The sequence below is a fragment of the Leuresthes tenuis genome, unplaced genomic scaffold (genome assembly GCF_036924035.1).
Source record: "Leuresthes tenuis unplaced genomic scaffold, fLeuTen1.0.hap1 SCAF_17, whole genome shotgun sequence".
Classification (NCBI taxonomy): domain Eukaryota; kingdom Metazoa; phylum Chordata; class Actinopteri; order Atheriniformes; family Atherinopsidae; genus Leuresthes; species Leuresthes tenuis.
The window spans coordinates 24541144-24565591 of NW_027325371.1; the positions used below are offsets into that span (position 1 = coordinate 24541144).

General features: G+C 43.4%; 2 non-coding genes across 2 annotated transcripts; both read right to left on the bottom strand.

Annotated features, from left to right (window-relative positions):
- Nucleotides 1–9739: 9739 nt before the first annotated feature.
- On the bottom strand, nt 9740–9923 carry LOC140274338 (U2 spliceosomal RNA). Its single transcript, XR_011908302.1, has one exon. It is a non-coding gene; the product is annotated as a U2 spliceosomal RNA (small nuclear RNA).
- Nucleotides 9924–10231: 308 nt separating this feature from the next.
- On the bottom strand, nt 10232–10345 carry LOC140274132 (U5 spliceosomal RNA). The gene has a single exon (XR_011908113.1). It is a non-coding gene; the product is annotated as a U5 spliceosomal RNA (small nuclear RNA).
- Between the last annotated feature and the right edge of the window lie 14103 nt (nt 10346–24448).

Genomic DNA, 24448 nt, shown 5'->3' on the forward strand with positions numbered 1-24448 from the left:
CATAATTTGTAAAAAGCGGGTAAGAAAAGGTTCGAATGCCCGACTATATATTAACAAAAGTGGGAGGAGAGGTCTTCGGATGAGAGTGGGTGAGAATTTCCAACCATAATCTATAAAACACGGTGAAAAAAAAGGTGTGAATACCCCATAGAACACTAAAAGGTGAAGCGGAAGTGTTCGGCTGCAAGAAGGTGTGAATGTCAGACCATAGTTGGTAAAAAGCGGGTAAGAAAAGGTTAAAATACCCAACTGTACACAATCAATAACGGGAGCGGAGGTGTTAGGCTACTAAAAGATGTGAAAGTCCGACCCTGGTTTGTAAAAAGCAGGTAAGAAAAGCTGCGAATGCCCGACAATGTATGATTAAAAGAGGGAGCGGAGGTTTTCGGCTGCAAGAAGGTCTGAATGTCCAACCATAATTTGTAAAAACCGGGGAAGAAAAGGCTCGAAAGCCCGACTATACACAATCAAAAGCGGAAGCGGAGGTGTTCAGCTGAAAGAAGGTCTGAATGTCCATCAATAATTGCTAGAAAACATGAAAGAAAATTTTCGAATATCAAACTGCACATGATCATAAGCGGGAGAGGAGGTGTTCAGCTGCAAGAAGGTCTAAATGTCCATCAATAATTGCTAGAAAACATGAAAGAAAATTTTCGAATATCAAACTGCACATGATCATAAGCGGGAGAGGAGGTGTTCAGCTGCAAGAAGGTGTGAATGTCTACCCATAATTACTGAGAAATGGGTAAGAAAAGGTGCGAATGCCTAACCATACATTATCAAAAGAGGGAGCGGAGGTGTTCCGCTGTAAGACGGTGTGAATGTCCGACCATAGATGGTAAAAAGCGGGTAAGAAAAGGTTCGTATGCCCGAATATACACCATCAAAAGCGGAAGCGGAGGTGTTCGGCTGCAAGATATTGTGAACGTCCGACCAAATCAAACCTTCTTGCAGCTGAACCACCTCCGCTCCATGTTTTGATCATATATGGTCTGGCAATACTACCTTTTCTTATCCGTTTGTGAGTAATTATGGCTGGACATTCACACCTACTTGCAGCCGAACACAACCTCTCTCGCTTTTGATGATGTATGGACCGGCATTTTTACCTTTTCTAACACATTTTTCAGCAATTATGGTCGGACATTCACACCTACTCACAGCCGAACAACTCCGCTCCCGCATTTGATGATGTATGGTTGGATATTCGAACCTTTTCTTAACTGCTTTTTACATATTTTGGTTGGACGTTCACACCTTCTTGTAGCCGAACACTTCCACTCCTGCTTTTGATGTTTCGAACAACTCCGCTCCCGCATTTGAATGTGTATAGTCGGGCATTCTCACCCTTTCTCATTAGCTTTTTGCAAATTATGATCTGACATTCACACCTACTTGCAGTCGAACAGCTCTGCTCCCGCTTTTGATTATGTTTGGTTGGATATTCGAACCTTTTCTTAACTGCTTTTTACAAACTTTGGTTGGACGTTCACACCTTCTTGTAGCCGAACACATGCACTCCTGCTTTTGATGATGTATGGTTGTGCATTCGCACCTTTTTTTTACCCATTTTTCAGGTATTATGGGTGGACATTCACACCTTCTTGCAGCTGAACACCTCCTCTCCCACTTATGATCATGTGTGGTTTGATTTTCGAAAATTTTCTTTCATGTTTTCTAGCAATTATTGATGGACATTTAGACCTTCTTGCAGCTGAACACCACCTCTCCCGATTTTGATTATGTATGGACCGGCATTTTTACCTTTTCTAACACATTTTTCAGCAATTATGGTTGGAGATTCACAACTACTCACAGCCAAATAACTCCGCTACCGCATTTGATGGTGTATAGTCGGGCATTCTCACCCTTTCTCATCAGCTTTTTGCAAATTATGATCCGACATTCACACCTACTTCCAGTCGAACAGCTCTGCTCCCGCTTTTGATTATGTTTGGTTAGATATTTGAACCTTTTCTTAACTGCTTTTTACAAACTTTGGTCGGACGTTCACAATATCTTGCAGCCGAACACCTCCGCTTCCGCTTTTGATGGTGTATATTCGGGCATACGAACCTTTTCTTACCCGCTTTTTACAAACCAAGGTCGGACTTTCACACCTTCTCTTAGCTGAACAACTCCGCTCCCTCTTTTGATTGTGTACAGTCGGGTAATTTAACCTTTTCTTACCTGCTTTTTACCATCTATGGTCGGACATTCACACCGTCTTACAGCGGAACACCTCCGCTCCCTCTTTTGATGATGTATGGTTAGGCATTCGCACCTTTTCTTACCCATTTTTCAGTAATTATGGGTAGACATTCACACCTTCTTGCAGCTGAACACCTCCTCTCCCGCTTATGATCATGTGCAGTTTGATATTCGAAAATTTTCTTTCATGTTTTCTAGCAATTATTGATGGACATTCAGACCGTCTTGCAGCTGAACACCTCCGCTCCCACTTTTGATGGTGTATAGTCGGGCTTTCGAGCCTTTTCTTCCCCGGTTTTTACAAATTATGGTTGGACATTCAGACCTTCTTGCAGCCGAGAACCTCCACTCCCTCTTTTGATCATACATTGTCGGGCATTCGCACCTTTTCTTACCCACTTTTTACAAACCATGGTCGGACTTTCACACCTTTTAGGAGCCGAACAACTCCGCTCCCGCTATTGATTGTGTACAGTCGGGTATTTTAACCTTTTCTTACCCGCTTTTTAGCAACTATGGTTGGACATTCACACCTTCTTACAGCAGAACACCTCCGCTCCCTGTTTTGATTATGTATGGTTTGACATTCGCACCTTCTCTCACTCGCCTTTTACTATGGTCGGCCATTCACAGCTTCCTCTCCACCATACTTGTATGGTGGGATATTCACACCCACCTGCATCCGAAGACCTCCGCCCCCACTTTTGTTGATATTTAGTCGGTCATTCGCACCTTACCCGCTTTTGGCAAACTATGGCCTTCTTGCAGCCAAACACCTCTGATCTCGCTTTTGATGATGTAAGGTTGGGCATTCAGACCTTGCTTCACCTGCTTTTCACCAAATATAGTCGGACATTCACACCCACTTGCATCCGAAGACCTCCGCCCCAAATTTTGTTGATATTTAGTCGGACATTCGCACCTTACCCGCTTTTGGCAAACTATGGCCTTCTTGCAGCCAAACACCTCTGATCTCGCTTTTGATGATGTAAGGTTGGGCATTCAGACCTTGCTTCACCTGCTTTTCACCAAATATAGTCGGACATTCACACCTTCTTGCAGCCGAACACTTCCGCTCCACCTTTTGATGATGTATGGTTAGGCATTCGCACCTTTTCTTACCCATTTTTCACTAATTATGGGGGGAAATTCACACCTTCTTGCAGCTGAACACCTCCTCTCCCGCTTATGATCATGTGCAGTTTGATATTCGAAAATTTTCTTTCATGTTTTCTAGCAATTATTGATGGACATTCAGACCGTCTTGCAGCTGAACACCTCCGCTCCCACTTTTGATGGTGTATAGTCGGGCTTTCGAGCCTTTTCTTCCCCGTTTTTTACAAATTATGGTTGGACATTCAGACCTTCTTGCAGCCGAAAACCTCCACTCCCTCTTTTGATCATACATTGTCGGGCATTCGCACCTTTTCTTACCCGCTTTTTAAAAAACCATGGTCGGACTTTCACACCTTTTAGGAGCCGAACAACTCCGCTCCTGCTATTGATTGTGTACAGTCGGGTATTTTAACCTTTTCTTACCCGCTTTTTACCAACTATGGTTGGACATTCACACCTTCTTACAGCAGAACACCTCCGCTCCCTGTTTTGATTATGTATGGTTTGACATTCGCACCTTCTCTCACCCGCCTTTTACTATGGTCGGCCATTCACAGCTTCCTCTCCACCATACTTGTATGGTGGGATATTCACACCCACTTGCATCCGAAGACCTCCGCCCCCACTTTTGTTGATATTTAGTCAATCATTCGCACCTTACCCGCTTTTGGCAAACTATGGCCTTCTTGCAGCCAAACACCTCTGATCTCGCTTTTGATGATGTAAGGTTGGGCATTCAGACCTTGCTTCACCTGCTTTTCACCAAATATAGTCGGACATTCACACCCACTTGCATCCGAAGACCTCCGCCCCAAATTTTGTTGATATTTAGTCGGACATTCGCACCTTACCCGCTTTTGGCAAACTATGGCCTTCTTGCAGCCAAACACCTCTGATCTCGCTTTTGATGATGTAAGGTTGGGCATTCAGACCTTGCTTCACCTGCTTTTCACCAAATATAGTCGGACATTCCCACCTTCTTGCAGCCGAACACTTCCGCTCCACCTTTTAGTGTTCTATCACACCTTTTTCTTCACCGCATTTTATACATTATGGTTGGAAATTTTCAACCACTCTCATCCGAAGACTTCTCCTCCCGCTTTTGTTAATATATTTGAACTTTAGTTGGACATTCAAACCTTCTTGCAGCTGAACCACCTCCGCTCCCTATTTTGATCATATATGGTCTGGCAATACTACCTTTTCTTACCCGTTTGTGAGTAATTATGGCTGGACATTCACACCTACTTGCAGCCGAACACAACCTCTCTCGCTTTTGATGATGTATGGACCGGCATTCTTACCTTTTCTAACACATTTTTCAGCAATTATGGTCGGAGATTCACACCTACTCACAGCCGAACAACTCCGCTCCCGCATTTGATGGTGTATAGTCGGGCATTCTCACCCTTTCTCATCAGCTTTTTGCAAATTATGATCTGACATTCACACCTACTTGCAGTCGAACAGCTCTGCTCCCGCTTTTGATTATGTATGGTTGGATATTCGAACCTTTTCTTAACTGCTTTTTACAAACTTTGGTCGGACGTTCACACCTTCTTGTAGCCGAACACATGCACTCCTGCTTTTGATGATGTATGGTTGGGCATTCGCACCTTTTTTTTACCCATTTTTCAGGTATTATGGGTGGACATTCACACCTTCTTGCAGCTGAACACCTCCTCTCCCACTTATGATCATGTGTGGTTTGATTTTCGAAAATTTTCTTTCATGTTTTCTAGCAATTATTGATGGACATTTAGACCTTCTTGCAGCTGAACACCACCTCTCCCGATTTTGATTATGTATGGACCGGCATTTTTACCTTTTCTAACACATTTTTCAGCAATTATGGTTGGAGATTCACACCTACTCACAGCCGAACAACTCCGCTACCGCATTTGATGGTGTATAGTCGGGCATTCTCACCCTTTCTCATCAGCTTTTTGCAAATTATGATCTGACATTCACACCTACTTCCAGTCGAACAGCTCTGCTCCTGCTTTTGATTATGTTTGGTTAGATATTCGAACCTTTTCTTAACTGCTTTTTACAAACTTTGGTCGGACGTTCACAATATCTTGCAGCCGAACACCTCCGCTTCCGCTTTTGATGGTGTATATTTGGGCATACGAACCATTTCTTACCCGCTTTTTACAAACCAAGGTCGGACTTTCACACCTTCTCTTAGCTGAACAACTCCGCTCCCTCTTTTGATTGTGTACAGTCGGGTAATTTAACCTTTTCTTACCCGCTTTTTACCATCTATGGTCGGACATTCACACCGTCTTACAGCGGAACACCTCCGCTCCCTCTTTTGATGATGTATGGTTAGGCATTCGCACCTTTTCTTACCCATTTTTCAGTAATTATGGGTAGACATTCACACCTTCTTGCAGCTGAACACCTCCTCTCCCGCTTATGATCATGTGCAGTTTGATATTCGAAAATTTTCTTTCATGTTTTCTAGCAATTATTGATGGACATTCAGACCGTCTTGCAGCTGAACACCTCCGCTCCCACTTTTGATGGTGTATAGTCGGGCTTTCGAGCCTTTTCTTCCCCGGTTTTTACAAATTATGGTTGGACATTCAGACCTTCTTGCAGCCGAAAACCTCCACTCCCTCTTTTGATCATACATTGTCGGGCATTCGCACCTTTTCTTACCCGCTTTTTACAAACCATGGTCGGACTTTCACACCTTTTAGTAGCCGAACAACTCCGCTCCTGCTATTGATTGTGTACAGTCGGGTATTTTAACCTTTTCTTACCCGCTTTTTACCAACTATGGTTGGACATTCGCACCTTCTTACAGCAGAACACCTCCGCTCCCTGTTTTGATTATGTATGGTTTGACATTCGCACCTTCTCTCACCCGCCTTTTACTATGGTCGGCCATTCACAGCTTCCTCTCCACCATACTTGTATGGTGGGATATTCACACCCACTTGCATCCGAAGACCTCCGCCCCCACTTTTGTTGATATTTAGTCGGTCATTCGCACCTTACCCGCTTTTGGCAAACTATGGCCTTCTTGCAGCCAAACACCTCTGATCTCGCTTTTGATGATGTAAGGTTGGGCATTCAGACCTTGCTTCACCTGCTTTTCACCAAATATAGTCGGACATTCACACCTTCTTGCAGCCGAACACTTCCGCTTTTAGTGTTCTATGAGGCATTCACATATTTTTTTTCACCGTATTTTAAAGATTATGGTTGGAAATTCTCACCCACTCTCATTCGAAGACCTCTCCTCCCGCTTTTGTTAATATATAGTCGGGCATTCGAACCTTTTCTTACCCGCTTTTTACAAATTATGGTCGAACATTCACTCCTACTTGCAGCTGAATACTTCCGCTCCACCTTTTAGGTATGTATGGTTGGCATTTGCACCTCTTTTTATACTGATTGCTGAAGATTAAGTTGTTCTTTCTCAAACTACAAATTTTTTTTAATTGTTGAAACTTGATTTGAAGTGGATAAATAAGGAGGACAAACAGTTTTAAGTCAGGCTGATAGAAGGAATTAATTTTATAGCAAAATCTGTATTTCGTCATATGTCGAGAGATGCTTATTTCTGAAGAAGTTCTTTCTCATTCTACAAAGTACAACGTTGTTTATCGTTGAAACTTGATTAGACATGAATATATATGAAGGACAAAGCAGTCTTAACTTGGTTTGAGTTAATGAATTCTTTTTATAGGAGAATCCGAATTCGTGCATAACTCATAAAATAGAGCTTATTTTCGGATTCCTGAAGAATGAGTCTGGTTCTTTCTCATAATACAAAGTTTGTTGTTTATTGTTGAAACTTCATCAGAAGTGAGGAAATAAATGAATGCCTATCAACAAATGTGGGATCTAAACTCTACTGCTTCCTCTAAAATAATTTCCTTTCTCAATTTAGAAATGTGTGTGTGTAAGTCACAACACCCGTGACACCAAAACGGCTTTCTTTTCTCTACACTCTGCACTATGAGCACACACACCAAATCAGAAAGGCTTTTTTCTCTCTTTTCTACATTATGGACTGTGGGGACACAAAACCGCTCTCTCTCTTTTTTTTTTTTTATCGTGTGCCAGGGCGTTGTCTCACGTATTAGATTATGCTTAAGATACGAATGGGTTTATCAGTCACATCAGAATCCATACATACTGATCCTCCCGTAATAAAATGGTCGGATCTTATCAAACACACTTTGTTTCTTGTGACAATCAAGTCAGCGAAACAGCGTATACACGTCAAGACACTGAATCAAGTTTGCCACAAGAACTCATAAGTTTGGCAGTATTGCTCTGCCGTCAGCAATCATACACCCATTTTATTTTCGTGAGACATGTGCAAACACCTGTTCATCTACTGTTCTATCACTATGAATTAGTGATCTATTATCAATAAGGATACTTCTACAACTACTATCAAAGTATGTCCGGACTTCTTATGTTGTCAGTTGCTATATATGAATAAGTGGGTAGCTACTGACAAGCATTAAGCATGTCACACAGCCCAAACATATAACATTTCAGGACACACCACACAGTTAACAACCACAGTGAAGTGTCAAAGCCCAAACATGTAATGAAAAAATGAAAGGTATGACCTTTTAGAAGATATACAGCTCTACATGCTAGGGCAAGTACCTTTAGTTGTAGGAGGGGATTTTAACTGTATCTTGAGCAGGAAAGATAGAAAAAGAGCAGGGGTAGATTTTAAAGTGGATAAGACTTCGATTTTACTTCAGGGCATATGCAGGGATTTTAAGCTTACTGACTGTTTTAAAACCATGCATCCCAGAGAGGAGGGCTTCACCTGGTTTAGTCATGATGGCACCAGAGCCTCTCGCATTGATTATTTCTTTACTAGAGATTGCCCACCCACTGATGTTAGATTAACCCCTGTTTTCTTTTCAGACCACCTTATGCTCTCCTGCACCCTTTCACCCCCTTCTGGTGTGACGGTAGGAAGTGGTCTGTGGAAACTCAACTGTTCCCTGTTGGAGGATGAAATCCTAGTCAGTCAGTATAGGGAATGTTATAAAGAGTGGCAGACCCTTCAAGACCTCTACGAAACACATGCACAATGGTGGGAAATGGTGAAGGAAACGACCCAGACTTTTTTTAAACAGCAAGGTAAACGTAAAAAAAGGAAAGAGAATAGATGTATGATGGGACTACATAAACGCTTACAGCGCTACTTTAAACTAAATCAGTGTGGCATAGACTTTAAAGAAGAAATCAAAGATGTCAAAAAGGAAATGTCAGTTTTAGCAGAAATAAAGAGTAAAGGAATTTTTGTAAGAAGCAGGGAGCAGGAAATTGAGGAAGGTGAAAAAGAAAGAAAGTTATAAATAAAAAGGAGTGTATTCAAAATCTAAAAAGAGAAGATGGGTTTTTAACAAAATCCACACAAGAGATGATTGAAACTGTACATACCTTTTATAGTAACATGTACAAAGAGAAACCAGTGCACTTGGAAACATCGGCAGAAATCTTAAAATTCGTTGACAAAACCGTAAAAGAGAATGCACACTTGACACAGAATTTTACTGCTTTAGAGTTAAAAAAATGCCTAACAGGTTTTAAGAGAAGTCGAGCTCCGGGTTTAGACGGGCTTCCTGCAGAATTCTATCTGACCTATTGGGACCTTTTATCATCAGACATTTTAGATGTTTTTAAAGATTTTGAAAAACTCGACCGACTGCCTGACAGTTTTAGAGTGGGAATAGTGACTCTACTTTATAAAAAAAATGATAAGACTGACCTAAAGAATTGGAGGCCCATCACACTTTTAAACTTTGACTGTAAACATTTTAGCAAGGTTTTAGCGACACGGATGTCCTCTGTTTTAGAGGAGGTAATTCACCCAGACCAAGCTTGTGCCATCTCAGGGAGACAACTCACCGACAGCCTCGTACTGATTCGAGACATCATTGATTATGCTAGAGACAGAAACACCCGGCTTGTCATCTTAAATTTAGACTTTGAAAAAGCATTTGATCGGGTCTCGCATCAATATCTCTTTCAGGTGTTGCAGCCATCGAAAAGGGCCCGATTGTTCCTACTTGGTGAGCTTTGCTTGGTTGAGACGCTTGCCCCCCCCCCCCCCGCTCCTCGGCTGACCAAGTAGAAACAATCTATTCGATGGCTGCCTTGTCTTTTACTCTGTGCAAAAGACAAGGCAGCCACAAACACCACGGGAACACCGTATTGAGGCTTTGTTCTGACCACTCATTCGGTGTCGCGTTTCTTTCAAGCAATTCTCCCGGTTAGCCCGCACTCGGCTCGCTCCCAGAGCCGTGTTAAAGTCCACTTCGCATTCACTCTCTTTTCTCAGCAGATTAAAAGAAAGTTTCATCTTGGGCTCCCTGAAACTTTCATCCTACACCGCTGTTTGCTTTTTCACAAGAGCAGAGGAGAGCGCACCGTTCCCAGCGGCACTGCAGTACCGGGTCGAGGCTTGGAGTGAACGGAGCAAGCTTCTTTTTCAACTCCTATTCTTAAAAATCCATTTAATATGTTGTCCTCGTATAGAGGACATATTAAACTGATAAGAACAGATACTACACTTGATCTTAGCCAAAAGGCCGAGAAGCGATAACTGTCCACTGTTTCAGGTCCGAGGGCCCTTGCTGGCACAATGCGCACTTGTAGCAGTGTTCTTTTTATGGCCATAGGTGGCCAGAGTGTCACGTTGCACCTCCGCCCACCCGCTGCACTGAGCACTCTTCAGCCCTTTTAAATGGTATAACTTTGCACTCCCGCATGCTCCAGCAAGCACCATTCAAGCAACAACTTTGCACTCCAGCTTCGAACATCGGCACAGTCGCAACAAGTAAGGCGACTCTACTCAGAGAAGTCACTCTGCAAAGTAGCAAGATTTCTTTTGCACAGACAGAAAGGGCTTCACCCGCAAAGGTAAAGCCTGCCAATAATAGAAACAACTCATTAGTGCTGCTCTCCACGGAAGTCTTTAGTAAAAGGCGAAAGACTTGTATGTTATGAAGAGAAACCAGAGTACGATTATCCGTCACTGCGGGAGCAGGGCATCAGGCGTGGTGAGCTTTGCTTGGTTGAGACGCTTGGTTGAGTCGATGGCTGCCTTGTCTTTTACTCTATGCAAAAGACAAGGCAGCAACAAAAACACCACGAGAATCCCGTATTGAGGCTTTGTTCTGACCGCTCATTCAGTGTCGCGTTTCTTTCAAGCAATTCTCCCGGTTAGCCCACACTCGGCTCGCTCCCATAGCCGTGTTAAAGTCTACTTCGCATTCACTCTCTTTTCTCTCTTGGGATTGGGATTGGGATTTTATCTATAAAATGAATTCCTTCACTCAAACTATGTTAAAACTGCTTTGTCGTTCATATTTACCATGTCTAGAAAGATTTATACAAAAAAAACAACGTTGTACTTTGCAGTAAAAGAAAGAGCAAATCTAAAGTTTCAGGAATCCGAGAATAAGCTTACTTTCATGAGTGCTTCACGATTTCGGATTTTGCTATAAAATAAATTCCTTCACTCAAACTAAATTAAAACTGCTAAACCGCTAATCTGTTACATGTAAGGCAGATGTCAAATTCACCGAAATAGGATCTAAGGGTATTCGGCCAATCGAGCTGTAGCAGCTTCGGTAAAAGAGTATAAGTTGAAGAGTTTGTGAATAAAGGTGTGCGCACACATAGTGAACTGTAGGAAAATAGGCAGGGAGCAATGCCGGCTGGGGTATATGTTCTTGTATGTTGTCTGACTGTTTGATTTGAATGTGTTGTGTAAGTGTCCTGTTGAATGTTTGGGCTTTGACACTTCACTGTGGTTGTTAACTGTGTGGTGTGTCCTGAAATGTTATATGTTTGGGCTGTGTGACATGCTTAATGCTTGTCAGTAGCTACCCACTTATTCATATATAGCAACTGACAACATAAGAAGTCTGGACATACTTTGATAGTAGTTGTAGAAGTATCCTTATTGATAATAGATAAACTAATTCATAGTGATAGAACAGTAGATGAACAGGTGCCTGCACGTCTCACGAAAATAAAATGGGTGTATGATTGCTGTCGGCAGAGCAATACTGCCAAACTTATGAGTGCTTGTGGCAAACTTGATTCAGTGTCTTGACGTGTATACGCTGTTTCGCTGACTTGATTGTCACAAGAAACAAAGTGTGTTTGATAAGATCCGACCATTTTATTACGGGAGGATCAGTATGTATGGATTCTGATGTGACTGATAAACCCATTCGTATCTTAAGCATAATCTAATACGTGAGACAACGCCCTGGCACACAATCAAAAAAAAAAAGAGAGAGCGGTTTTGTGTCCCCACAGTCCATAATGTAGAAAAGAGAGAAAAAAGCCTTTCTGATTTGGTGTGTGTGCTCATAGTGCAGAGTGTAGAGAAAAGAGAGAAAAGAAAGCCGTTTTGGTGTCACGGGTGTTGTGACTTACACACACACATTTCTGAATTGAGAAAAGAAATTATTTTAGAGGAAGCAGTAGAGTTTAGATCCCACATTTGTTGATAGGCATTCATTTATTTCTTCACTTCTGATGAAGTTTCAACAATAAACAACAAACTTTGTATTATGAGAAAGAACCAGACTCATTCTTCAGGAATCCGAAAATAAGCACGAATTCGGATTCTCCTATAAAACGAATTAATTAACTCAAACCAAGTTAAGACTGCTTTGTCCTTCATATTTATTCATGTCTAATCAAGTTTCAACGATAAACAACGTTGTACTTTGTAGAATGAGAAAGAACTTCTTCAGCAATAAGCATCTCTCGACATATGACGAAATACAGATTTTGCTATAAAATTAATTTCTTCTATCAGCGTGACTTAAAACTGTTTGTCCTCCTTATTTATCCACTTCAAATCAAGTTTCAACAATTAAAAAAAAATTGTAGTTTGAGAAAGAACAACTTAATCTTCAGCAATCAGTATAAAAAGAGGGCAACAAAAGGTGCAAATGCCAACCATACATCACTAAAAGGTGGAGCGGAAGTATTCAGCGTCAAGTAGGTGTGAATGTTCGACCAAAATTTGTAAAAAGTGGGTAAGAAAAGGTTCGAATGCCCGACTAAATATTAACAAAAGCGGGAGGAGAGGTCTTTGGATGAGAGTGGGTGAGAATTTCCTACCATACAAGTATGGTGGAGAGGAAGCTATGATTGGCCGACAATAGTAAAAAGCAGGTGAGAAAAGGTGCGAATGTCAAAACATACATGATCAAAACAGGGAGCGGAGGTGTTTGGCTGCAACAAGGTGTGAATGTCTACCCATAATTAATGAAAAACGGGCAACAAGTAGGTTCGAAATTCCAACCATACATCATCAAAAGCAGGAGTGGATGTGTTCGGCTTCAAGAAGGTATGAATGTCCATCAATAATTGCTATAAAACATGAAAGAAAATTTTCGAATATCAAACCGCACATAATCGTAAGCGGGAGAGGAGGTGTTCCGTTGCAAGAAGGTGTGAATATCCACCCATAATTACTGAAAAATGGGTAAGAAAAGGTGCGAATGCCCAACCATACATCATCAAAAGCAGGAGTGGATGTGTTCGGCTACAAGAAGGTTTGAATGTCCGACCATAGTTTGTAAAAAGCGGGTAAGAACAGGTTTGTATGCCCGACTGTACACAATCAAAAGAGGGAGCGGAGTTGTTCAGCTACAAGAAGGTGTGAAAGTCCGACCATGGTTTGTAAAAAGCGGGTAAGAACAGGTTCGTATGCCCGAATATACACCATCAAATGCGGGAGCGGAGGTGTTCGGCTGTGAGTAGGTGTGAATCTCCAACCATAATTGCTGAAAAATGTGTTAGAAAAGGTAAGAATGCCGGTCCATACATCATCAAAAGCGGGAGAAGTGGTGTTCGGCTGCAAGTAGGTGTGAATGTCCAGCCATAATTACTCACAAATGGGCCAGGACGAAAGCCACACTGCATCTCCTGAATCCGAGGCTCGATTATCCGACGGATCCTCCTCTCCAATACCCCCGAATAGACCTTACCAGGGAGGCTGAGGAGTGTGATACCCCTATAGTTGGAACACACCCTCCGGTCCCCCTTTTTAAAGAGGGGGACCACCACCCCAATCTGCCAGTCCAGAGGCACTGTCCCCGATGTCCACGCGATGCTGCAGAGGCGTGTCAGCCAAGACAGCCCTACAACATCCAGAGCCTTGAGAAACTCAGGACGGACCTCATCCACCCCCGGGGCCTTGCCACCGAGGAGCTTTTTGACCACCTCGGCAACCTCAGCCCCAGAAATGGGAGGCCCTGTCTCCGAGCTCTCCGACTCTGCCTCTTCCGAGCACGTGTTGGTAGGATTGAGGAGTTCCTCGAAGTACTCCCCCCACCGACTCACAACATCCCTAGTTGAGGTCAGCAAACCCCCGTCCCCACTGTAAACAGTGTTGACTGTGAGCCGCTTCCCCCCCCTGAGACGCCGGATGGTGGACCAGAATCTCTTCGAGGCCGTCCGGAAATCGTTCTCCATGGTCTCACCGAACTCCTCCCAGGCCCGAGTTTTTGCCTCAGCAACCGCCGAAGCCGCAGCCCGTCTGGCCTGTCGGTACCTATCAGCTGCTTCCAGGGTCCCACTGGCCAAAAAGGCCCGATAGGACTCCTTCTTCAGCTTGACGGCTTCCCTCACCACTGGTGTCCACCAGCAGGTTCGAGGGTTGCCGCCACGACAGGCACCGACCACCTTACGGCCACAACTCCGATCAGCTGCCTCGGCAATGGAGTCACGGAACATGGCCCATTCGGACTCAATGTCCCCCACCTCCCCCGGGATATGGTTGAAGCTCTGCCGGAGGTGGGAGTTAAAGCTCCTTCTGACGGGGGATTCTGACAAACGCTCCCAGCAGACCCTCACAATACGTTTGGGCCTGCCAGGTCTGATCGGCATCCTCCCCCACCAGCGGAGCCAACTCACCACCAGGTGGTGATCAGTTGACAGCTCCGCCCCTCTCTTCACCCGAGTGTCCAGGACATACGGCCGCAAGTCCGATGATACAACCACAAAGTCGATCATCGAACTGCGGCCAAGGGTGTCCTGGTGCCAAGTGCACATATGGACACCCTTATGTCTGAACATGGTGTTCGTTATGGACAGTCCATGACCAGCACAGAAGTCCAACAACATAACACCACTCTGGTTCAGATCGGGGGGGCCGTTCCTCCCAATCACACCCCTCCAGGTCTCACTGTCATTGCCCACGTGAGCATTGAAGTCCCCCAGCAGAACGAGGGAGTCTCCGGTAGGAGCATTCTCCAGTGCCTCCCCCAGAGACTCCAAAAAGGGTGGGTACTCTGAACTGCTGTTTGGCGCATAGGCACAAACAAGTCAGGACTCGTCCCCCCACCCGAAGGCGGAGGGAGGCTACCCTCTCGTTCACTGGGGTAAACCCCAATGTACTGGCACACAGCCGGGGGGCAATAAGTATGCCCACACCTGCTCTGCGCCTCTCACCACGGGCAACTCCAGAGTGGAAGAGAGTCCAACCCCTCTCAAGAGGACTGGTTCCAGAGCCCAAGCCGTGCGTCGAGGTGAGTCCGACTATATCTAGCCGGAACCGCTCAGCCTCGCGCACCAGCTCCGGCTCCTTCCCCCACAGAGAGGTGACATTCCACGTCCCAAGAGCTAGCTTCAGTAGCCGAGGATCAGACCGCCAAGGCCTCTGCCTTCGGCCGCTACCCAGCTCACATCGCACCCGACCCCCTTGGCCCCTCCCACGGGTGGTGAGCCCGTCGGAAGAGGGGGACCCACGTCATCATTTCGGGCTATGCCCGACCGAGCCCCATGGGCACAGACCCGGCCACCAGGCGCCCGCTGCCGGGCCCCACCCCCGGGCCTGGCTCCGGGGGGAGGCCCCGGTGTCCCATATCCGGGCAAGGGATCACGAGGTCCAAATTTTTTGTTCATCATAAGGGGTCTTTTGAGCTGTTCTTTGTCTGGTCCCTCATCTAGGATCTGTTTGCCTTGGGTGACCCTACCAGGGGCTTAAAGCCCCGGGCAACATAGCTCCCAGACTCATTGGGGCACGCAAACTCCCCCACCACGATAAGGTGACAGCTCAGGAGGGAGAATCCCGACTATACACCATCAAATGCGGTAGCGGAGATGTTCGGCTGTGAGTAGGTGTGATTCTCCAACCATAATTGCTGAAAAATGTGTTAGAAAAGGTAAGAATGCCGGTCCATACATCATCAAAAGCGGGAGAGGTGGTGTTCGGCTGCAAGTAGGTGTGAATGTCCATCAATAATTGCTTTAAAACATGAAAGAAAATTTTCGAATATCAAACCTTACATGATCATTAGCGGGAGAGGAGGTGTTCAGCTGCAAGAAGGTGTGAATATCCACCCATAATTACTGAAAAATGGGTAGGAAAAGATGCGAATGTCCAACCATAAATCATCAAAAGCAGGAGTGGAGTTGTTCAGCTACAAGAAGGTATGAAAGTCCAACCATGGTTTGTAAAAAGCGGGTAAGAAAAGGTTCGAATACCCGAATATATACCATCAAAAGCGGAAGCGGAGGTGTTCGGCTGCAAGAAGGTGTGAACGTCCGACCAAAGTTTGTAAAAAGCAGTTAAAAAAAGGTTTGAATATCCAACCGAACATAATCAAAAGCGGGAGCAGAGCTGTTCGACTGCAAGTAGGTGTGAATGTCAGATCATAATTGCTGAAAAATGTGATAGAAAAGACTAGAATGCCGGACAATACATCATCAAAAGCGGGAGAGGTGGTTTTTCGGCTGCAAGTAGGTGTGAATGTCCAGCCATAATCACTCACAAACGGGGGAAGAAAAGGTAGTATTTCCAGACCACACATGATCAAAACAGGGAATGGAGGTGGTTCAGCTGCAAGGTGTGAATGTCTGACTAAAGTTTGTAAAAACCGTGTAAGACAAGGGGCGAATGCCCGACAATGTATGATCAAAAGAGGGAGCGGAGGTTTTCGGCTGCAAGGTCTGAATGTCCAACCACAATTTGTAAAAATCGGGGAAGAAAAGGCTCGAAAGCCCGACTATACACCATCAAAAGCGGGAGCAGAGGTGTTCAGTTGCAAGAAGGTCTGAATATCCGACCAAAAATTAATGAAAAATGGGTAAGAAAAGGTGCAAATGCCAAATAATACATCATCAAAAGCAGGAGCGGATGTGTTCGGCTACAAGAAGGTTTGAATGTCCAACCATAGTAAGTAATAGGCGGGTAAGAAAAGGCTCGAATGCCCGACTATATACCATCAAAAGCGGAAGCGGAGGTGTTCGGCTGCAAGACGGTGTGAACGTCCGACCAAAGTTTGTAAAAAGCAGTTAAGAAAATGTTCGAATATCCAACCAAACATAATCAAAAGCGGGAGCAGAGCTGTTCGACTGCAAGTAGGTGTGAATATCAGATCATAATTTGCAAAAAGCTGTTGAGAAAGGGTGAGAATGCCCGACTATACACTATCAAATGTGGGAGCGGAGTTGTTCGGCTGTGAGTAGGTGTGATTCTACAACCATAATTGCTGAAAAATGTGTTAGAAAAGGTAAGAATGCCGGACCATATATCACCAAAAGCGGGAGAGGTTGTGTTCGGCTGCAAGTAGGTGTGAATGTCCAGCCATAATTACTCACAAACGGGTAAGAAAGGGTACTATTGCCAGACCATATATGATCAAAACAGGGAGCGGAGGTGGTTCAGCTGCAAGAAGGTTTGAATGTCCGACTAAAGTTTGTAAAAAGCGGGTAAGACAAGGTGTGAATTCCCGACAATGTATGATCAAAAGAGGAGTGGAGGATTTCGGCTGCAAGAAGGTCTGAATGTCCACCCATAATTACTGAAAAATGGGTAAGAAAAGGTGCGAAAGCCCAACCGCACATGATCATAAGTGGATGAGAAGGTGTTCGACTGCAAGTAGGTGTGAATGTAAGATCATAATTTGTAAAAAGCGGGTAAGAAAAGGTAAGAATGCCCAACCATAAATTATCAAAAGCGGCAGCAGAGTTTCGACTGGTATTTATCAATGTCTAGATAGATTTCAACAAAAAACACCGTTGTACTTTGCAGTAAAAGAAAGTGCAAATCAAAAGTTTTAGGAATCCGAGAATAAGCTTATTTTCATGAGTTCTGCACGATTTCGGATTTTATGTATAAAATTAATTCCTTCACGCAAACTAAGTTAACACTGCTTTGTCATTCATATGTACCCATTTCTACATATATTTCAAGCATAAACTTCCTCATACTACCCTGAATGAGAAAGAGCAACACTTGTGATTAAGCCATACGCCCCTTTTGAGGAGTTCTGCATGGTTTGGGATTTTATCTATAAAATTAATTCCTTCACTCAAACTATGTTAAAACGGCTTTTACCTTCATATTTATCAATGTCTCGATAGATTTAAACAAAAAAACAACGTTGTACTTTGCAATAAAAGAAAGAGCAAATCAAAAGTTTTAGGAATCTGAGAATAAGCTTATTTTCATGAGTTCTGCACGATTTCGGATTTTATGTATAAAATGAATTCATTCACTCAAACCAAGTTAAAACTGCTTTTTCCTTCATATTTATCAATGTCTAGATCGACTTCAACAAAGAACAACATTGTATTTTGCAGTAGAAGAAAGAGCAAAACTGAAGGATCAGGAATCCGAGAATAAGCTTCTTTTCATACGTTCTGCATGATTTGGGATTTTATGTATAAAATTAATTCCTTCACTCAAACTAAGTTAACACTGCTTTGTCCTTCATATGTACCCATTTCTACATATATTTCAAGCATAAACTTCCTCATACTACCCTGAATGAGAAAGAGCCACACTTGTGATTAAGCCATACGCCCCTTTTGAGGAGTTCTGCATGATTTGGGATTTTATCTATAGAATAAATTCCTTCACTCAAACTATGTTAAAACGGCTTTTACCTTCATATTTATCAATGTCTCGATAGATTTAAACAAAAAAACAACGTTGTACTTTGCAGTAAAAGAAAGAGCCAATCAAAAGTTTTAGAAATCCGAGAATAAGCTTATTTTCATGAGTTCTGCACGATTTCGGATTTTATGTATAAAATGAATTCATTCACTCAAACCAAGTTAAAACTGCTTTTTCATTCATATTTATCAATGTCTAGATCGACTTCAACAAAGAACAACATTGTATTTTGCAGTAGAAGAAAGAGCAAAACTGAAGGATCAGGAATCCGAGAATAAGCTTATTTTCTTATGGGCAAGTGGGAACTGCTTTGTCCTTCGTATTTATCAATGTGTAGATGGATTTCAACTTCTTCTACTGCAAAGTCCAATGTTTTTCTTTGTTGAAGTCGATCTAGACATTGATGAATATGGAAGGACAAAGCAGTTTTAACTTGGTTTGAGCAAAGCAATTCATTTTATAGCAAAATCCGAAATCGTGCAGAACTCATGAAAGCAGGCTTATACTCGGATTCCTGAAACTTTAGATTTGCTCTTTCTTTTACTGCAAAGTACAACGTTGTTTTTTTGTTTAAATCTTTCTAGACATGGTAAATATGAAGGACAAATCAGTTTTAACATAGTTTGAGTGAAGTAATGCATTTTATAAGAAAAATCCCAAATCATGCAAAACTCACGAAAAGCTTTTTCTCGCTTTTCACTGCTTTTTACAAACTTTGGTCGGACGTTCACACCTTCTTGCATCCGAACACCTCCGCTTCCGCTTTTGATGATGTATATTCGGGCATTCGAACCTTTTATTACCCGCTTTTTACAAACCATTGTTGTACTTTCACACCTTCTTGCAGCCGAACACCACCTCTCCCGCTTTTGATGATGTATGGTCCAGTATTCTTACCTTTTCTAACACATTTTTCAGCAATTATGGTCGGACATTCACACCTACTCACAGCTGGACACCTCCGCTCCCGCTTTTGATCATACAATGTCGGGACATCGCTCCTTGTCTTACCAGCTTTTTACAAACTTTAGTCGAACATTCACACCTTCTTGCAGCTGAACACCTCCGCTCCCGCTTTTGATGATGTATAGTCGGGCTTTCGAGCCTTTTCTTACCCGGTTTTTACAAATTATGGTTGGACATTCAGACCTTGCAGCCGAACACCTCCGCTCTCTCTTTTGATCATACATTGTCGGGCATTCGCACCTTGTCTTACCCGCTTTTTACAAACTATAGTCAGACATTCACACCTTGCAGCTGAACCTCCACTCCCTGTTTTGATCATGTATGGTCTGGCAATACTACCTTTTCTTCCCCCGTTTGTGATTAATTATGGCTGGACATTCAAACCTACTTGCAGTCGAACAGCTCTGCTCCCGCTTTTGATTATGTTTGGTTGGATATTCGAACCTTTTCTTAACTGCTTTTTACAAACCATGGTCGTACTTTCACACCGTCTTGTAGCCGAACAACTCCGCTCTCGCTATTGATTTTGTACAGTCGGGTATTTTAACCTTTTCTTACCCGCTTTTTACCAACTATGGTCGGACATTAACACCGTCTTACAGCGGAACACCTCCGCTCCCGCTTTTTATGGTGTATAGTCGGGCATTTGAACCTTTTCTTACCCGCTATTTACAAACTATGGTAGGACATTCAAACTTTCGTGTATCCGAAAACCTCCGCTCTCTCTTTTGATCATACATTGTCGGACATTCACACCTTTTCTTACCGGCTTTTTACAAACCATGGTCGGACTGTCACACCCACTTGCATCCGAAGACCTCCGCCCCAAATTTTGTTGATATTTAGTCGGACATTCGCACCTTACCCGCTTTTGGCAAACTATGGCCTTCTTGCAGCCAAACAACTCTGATCTTGCTTTTGATGATGTAAGGTTGGGCATTCAGACCTTGCTTCACCTGCTTTTCACCAAATATAGTCGGACATTCACACCTTCTTGCAGCCGAACACTTCCGCTCCACCTTTTAGTGTTCTATCACACCTTTTTTTTCACCGCATTTTATACATTATGGTTGGAAATTTTCAACCACTCTCATCCGAAGACCTCTCCTCCCGCTTTTGTTAATATATTTGAACTTTAGTTTGACATTCAAACCTTCTTGCAGCTGAACCACCTCCGCTCCCTGTTTTGATCATATATGGTCTGGCTACTACCTTTTCTTACCCGTTTGTGAGTAATTATGGCTGGACATTCACACCTACTTGCAGTCGAACACAACCTCTCTCGCTTTTGATCATGTATGGACCGGCATTTTTACCTTTTCTAACACATTTTTCAGCAATTATGGTCGGAGATTCACACCTACTCACAGCCGAACAACTCCGCTCCCGCATTTGATGATGTATAGTCGGGCATTCTCACCCTTTCTCATCAGCTTTTTGCAAATTATGATCTGACATTCACACCTACTTGCAGTCGAACAGCTCTGCTCCCGCTTTTGATTATGTTTGGTTGGATATTCGAACCTTTTCTTAACTTCTTTTTACATATTTTGGTTGGACGTTCACACCTTCTTGTAGCCGAACACTTCCACTCCTGCTTTTGATGATGTATGGTTGGGCATTCACACCTTTTTTTTGCCCATTTTTCAGGAATTATGGTTGGACATTCACACCTTGCAGCTGAACACCTCCTATCCCACTTATGATCATGTGCGGTTTGATTTTCGAAAAGTTTCTTTCATGTTTTCTAGCAATTATTGATGGACATGTAGACCTTCTTGCAGCAGAACACCTCCGCTCCCGCTTTTGATCATACATTGTCAGGCATTCGCACCTTGTCTTACCCACTTTTTACAAACTTTAGTCGAACAGTCACACCTTTTTGCAGCCGAACACCACCTCTCCCGCTTTTGATGATGTATGGTCCAGCATTCTTACCTTTTCTAACACATTCTTCAGCAATTATGGTCGGACATTCACACCTACTCAGAGCCGAACACCTCCGCTCCCGCATTTGATGGTGTATAGTCGGGCATTCTCACCCTTTCTCATCAGCTTTTTACAAATTATGATCTGACATTCACACCTGCTTTTGATAATGTATTGTTAGGCATTCGCACCTTTTTTTTTACCCATTTTTCATGAATTATGGGTGGACATTCACACCTTCTTGCAGCCGAACACCTCCTCTCCCGCTTATGATCATGTGCGGTTTGATATTCGAAAATTTACTTTCTTGTTTTAAAGCAATTATTGATGGACATTCAAACCTTCTTTTTGATGGTGTATAGTCGGGCTTTCGAGCCTTTTCTTCCCGGTTTTTACAAACCATGGTCGGACTTTCACACCTTCTTGTAGCCGAACAACTCCGCTCCCGCTATTGATTGTGTACAGTCGGGTATTTTAACCTTTTCTTACCCGCTTTTTACCAACTATGGTCGGACATTCACACCGTCTTACAGCGGAACACCTCTGCTCCCGCTTTTGATGGTGTATAGTCGGGCATTCGAACCTTTTCTTACCCGCTTTTTACAAACTATGGTGGGACATTCAAACCTTCTTGTATCCGAAAACCTCCGCTCTCTCTTTTGATCATACATTGTCGGACATTCGCACCTTTTCTTACCCGCTTTTTACAAACCATGGTCGGACTTTCACATCTTCTTGTAGCCGAACACATCCGCTCCCGCTATTGATTGTGTACAGTCGGGTATTTTAACCTTTTCTTACCCGCTTTTTACAAACCATTGTTGGACTTTCACACCTTCTTGCAGCCGAACACCACCTCTCCCGCTTTTGATGATGTATGGCCCAGTATTCTTACCTTTTCTAACACATTTTTCAGCAATTATGGTCGGACATTCACACCTACTCACAGCTGGACACCTCCGCTCCCGCTTTTGATCATACAATGTCGGGACATCGCTCCTTGTCTTACCAGCTTTTTACAAACTTTAGTCGAACATTCACACCTTCTTGCAGCTGAACACCTCCGCTCCCGCTTTTGATGATGTATAGTCGGGCTTTCGAGCCTTTTCTTACCCGGTTTTTACAAATTATGGTTGGACATTCAGACCTTGCAGCCGAACACCTCCGCTCTCTCTTTTGATCATACATTGTCGGGCATTCGCACCTTGTCTTACCCGCTTTTTACAAACTATAGTCAGACATTCACACCTTGCAGCTGAACCTCCGCTCCCTGTTTTGATCATGTATGGTCTGGCAATACTACCTTTTCTTCCCCCGTTTGTGAGTAATTATGGCTGGACATTCACACCTACTTGCAGTCGAACAGCTCTGCTCCCGCTTTTGATTATGTTTGGTTGGATATTCGAACCTTTTCTTAACTGCTTTTTACATACCATGGTCGTACTTTCACACCGTCTTGTAGCCGAACAACTCCGCTCTCGCTATTGATTTTGTACAGTCGGGTATTTTAACCTTTTCTTACCCGCTTTTTACCAACTATGGTCGGACATTCACACCGTCTTACAGCGGAACACCTCCGCTCCCGCTTTTTATGGTGTATAGTCGGGCATTTGAACCTTTTCTTACCCGCTATTTACAAACTATGGTAGGACATTCAAACTTTCGTGTATCCGAAAACCTCCGCTCTCTCTTTTGATCATACATTGTCGGACATTCGCACCTTTTCTTACCGGCTTTTTACAAACCATGGTCGGACTGTCACACCTTCTTGTAGCCGAACACATCCGCTCCCGCTATTGATTGTGTACAGTCGGGTATATTAACCTTTTCTTACCCGCTTTTTACCAAGTATGGTTGGACATTCACACCTTCGTACAGCGGAACACCTCCGCTCCCTCTTTTGATGGTGTATGTTCGGGCATTCAAACCTTTTCTTACCCGCTTTTTCCAAACTATGGTCGGCTATTCACAGCTTCCTCTCCATCCACCATACTTGTATGGTGGGATATTCACACCCACTTGCATCCGAAGACCTCCGCCCCAAATTTTGTTGATATTTAGTCGGACATTCGCACCTTACCCGCTTTTGGCAAACTATGGCCTTCTTGCAGCCAAACAACTCTGATCTTGCTTTTGATGATGTAAGGTTGGGCATTCAGACCTTGCTTCACCTGCTTTTCACCAAATATAGTCGGACATTCACACCTTCTTGCAGCCGAACACTTCCGCTCCACCTTTTAGTGTTCTATCACACCTTTTTTTTCACCGCATTTTATACATTATGGTTGGAAATTTTCAACCACTCTCATCCGAAGACCTCTCCTCCCGCTTTTGTTAATATATTTGAACTTTAGTTTGACATTCAAACCTTCTTGCAGCTGAACCACCTCCGCTCCCTGTTTTGATCATATATGGTCTGGCTACTACCTTTTCTTACCCGTTTGTGAGTAATTATGGCTGGACATTCACACCTACTTGCAGTCGAACACAACCTCTCTCGCTTTTGATGATGTATGGACCGGCATTTTTACCTTTTCTAACACATTTTTCAGCAATTATGGTCGGAGATTCACACCTACTCACAGCCGAACAACTCCGCTCCCGCTTTTGATGATGTATAGTCGGGCATTCTCACCCTTTCTCATCAGCTTTTTGCAAATTATGATCTGACATTCACACCTACTTGCAGTCGAACAGCTCTGCTCCCGCTTTTGATTATGTTTGGTTGGATATTCGAACCTTTTCTTAACTTCTTTTTACATATTTTGGTTGGACGTTCACACCTTCTTGTAGCCGAACACTTCCACTCCTGCTTTTGATGATGTATGGTTGGGCATTCACACCTTTTTTTTGCCCATTTTTCAGGAATTATGGGTGGACATTCACACCTTGCAGCTGAACACCTCCTATCCCACTTATGATCATGTGCGGTTTGATTTTCGAAAAGTTTCTTTCATGTTTTCTAGCAATTATTGATGGACATGTAGACCTTCTTGCAGCTGAACACCTCCGCTACCGCTTTTGATCATACATTGTCAGGCATTCGCACCTTGTCTTACCCACTTTTTACAAACTTTAGTCGAACAGTCACACCTTTTTGCAGCCGAACACCACCTCTCCCGCTTTTGATGATGTATGGTCCAGCATTCTTACCTTTTCTAACACATTCTTCAGCAATTATGGTCGGACATTCACACCTACTCAGAGCCGAACACCTCCGCTCCCGCATTTGATGGTGTATAGTCGGGCATTCTCACCCTTTCTCATCAGCTTTTTACAAATTATGATCTGACATTC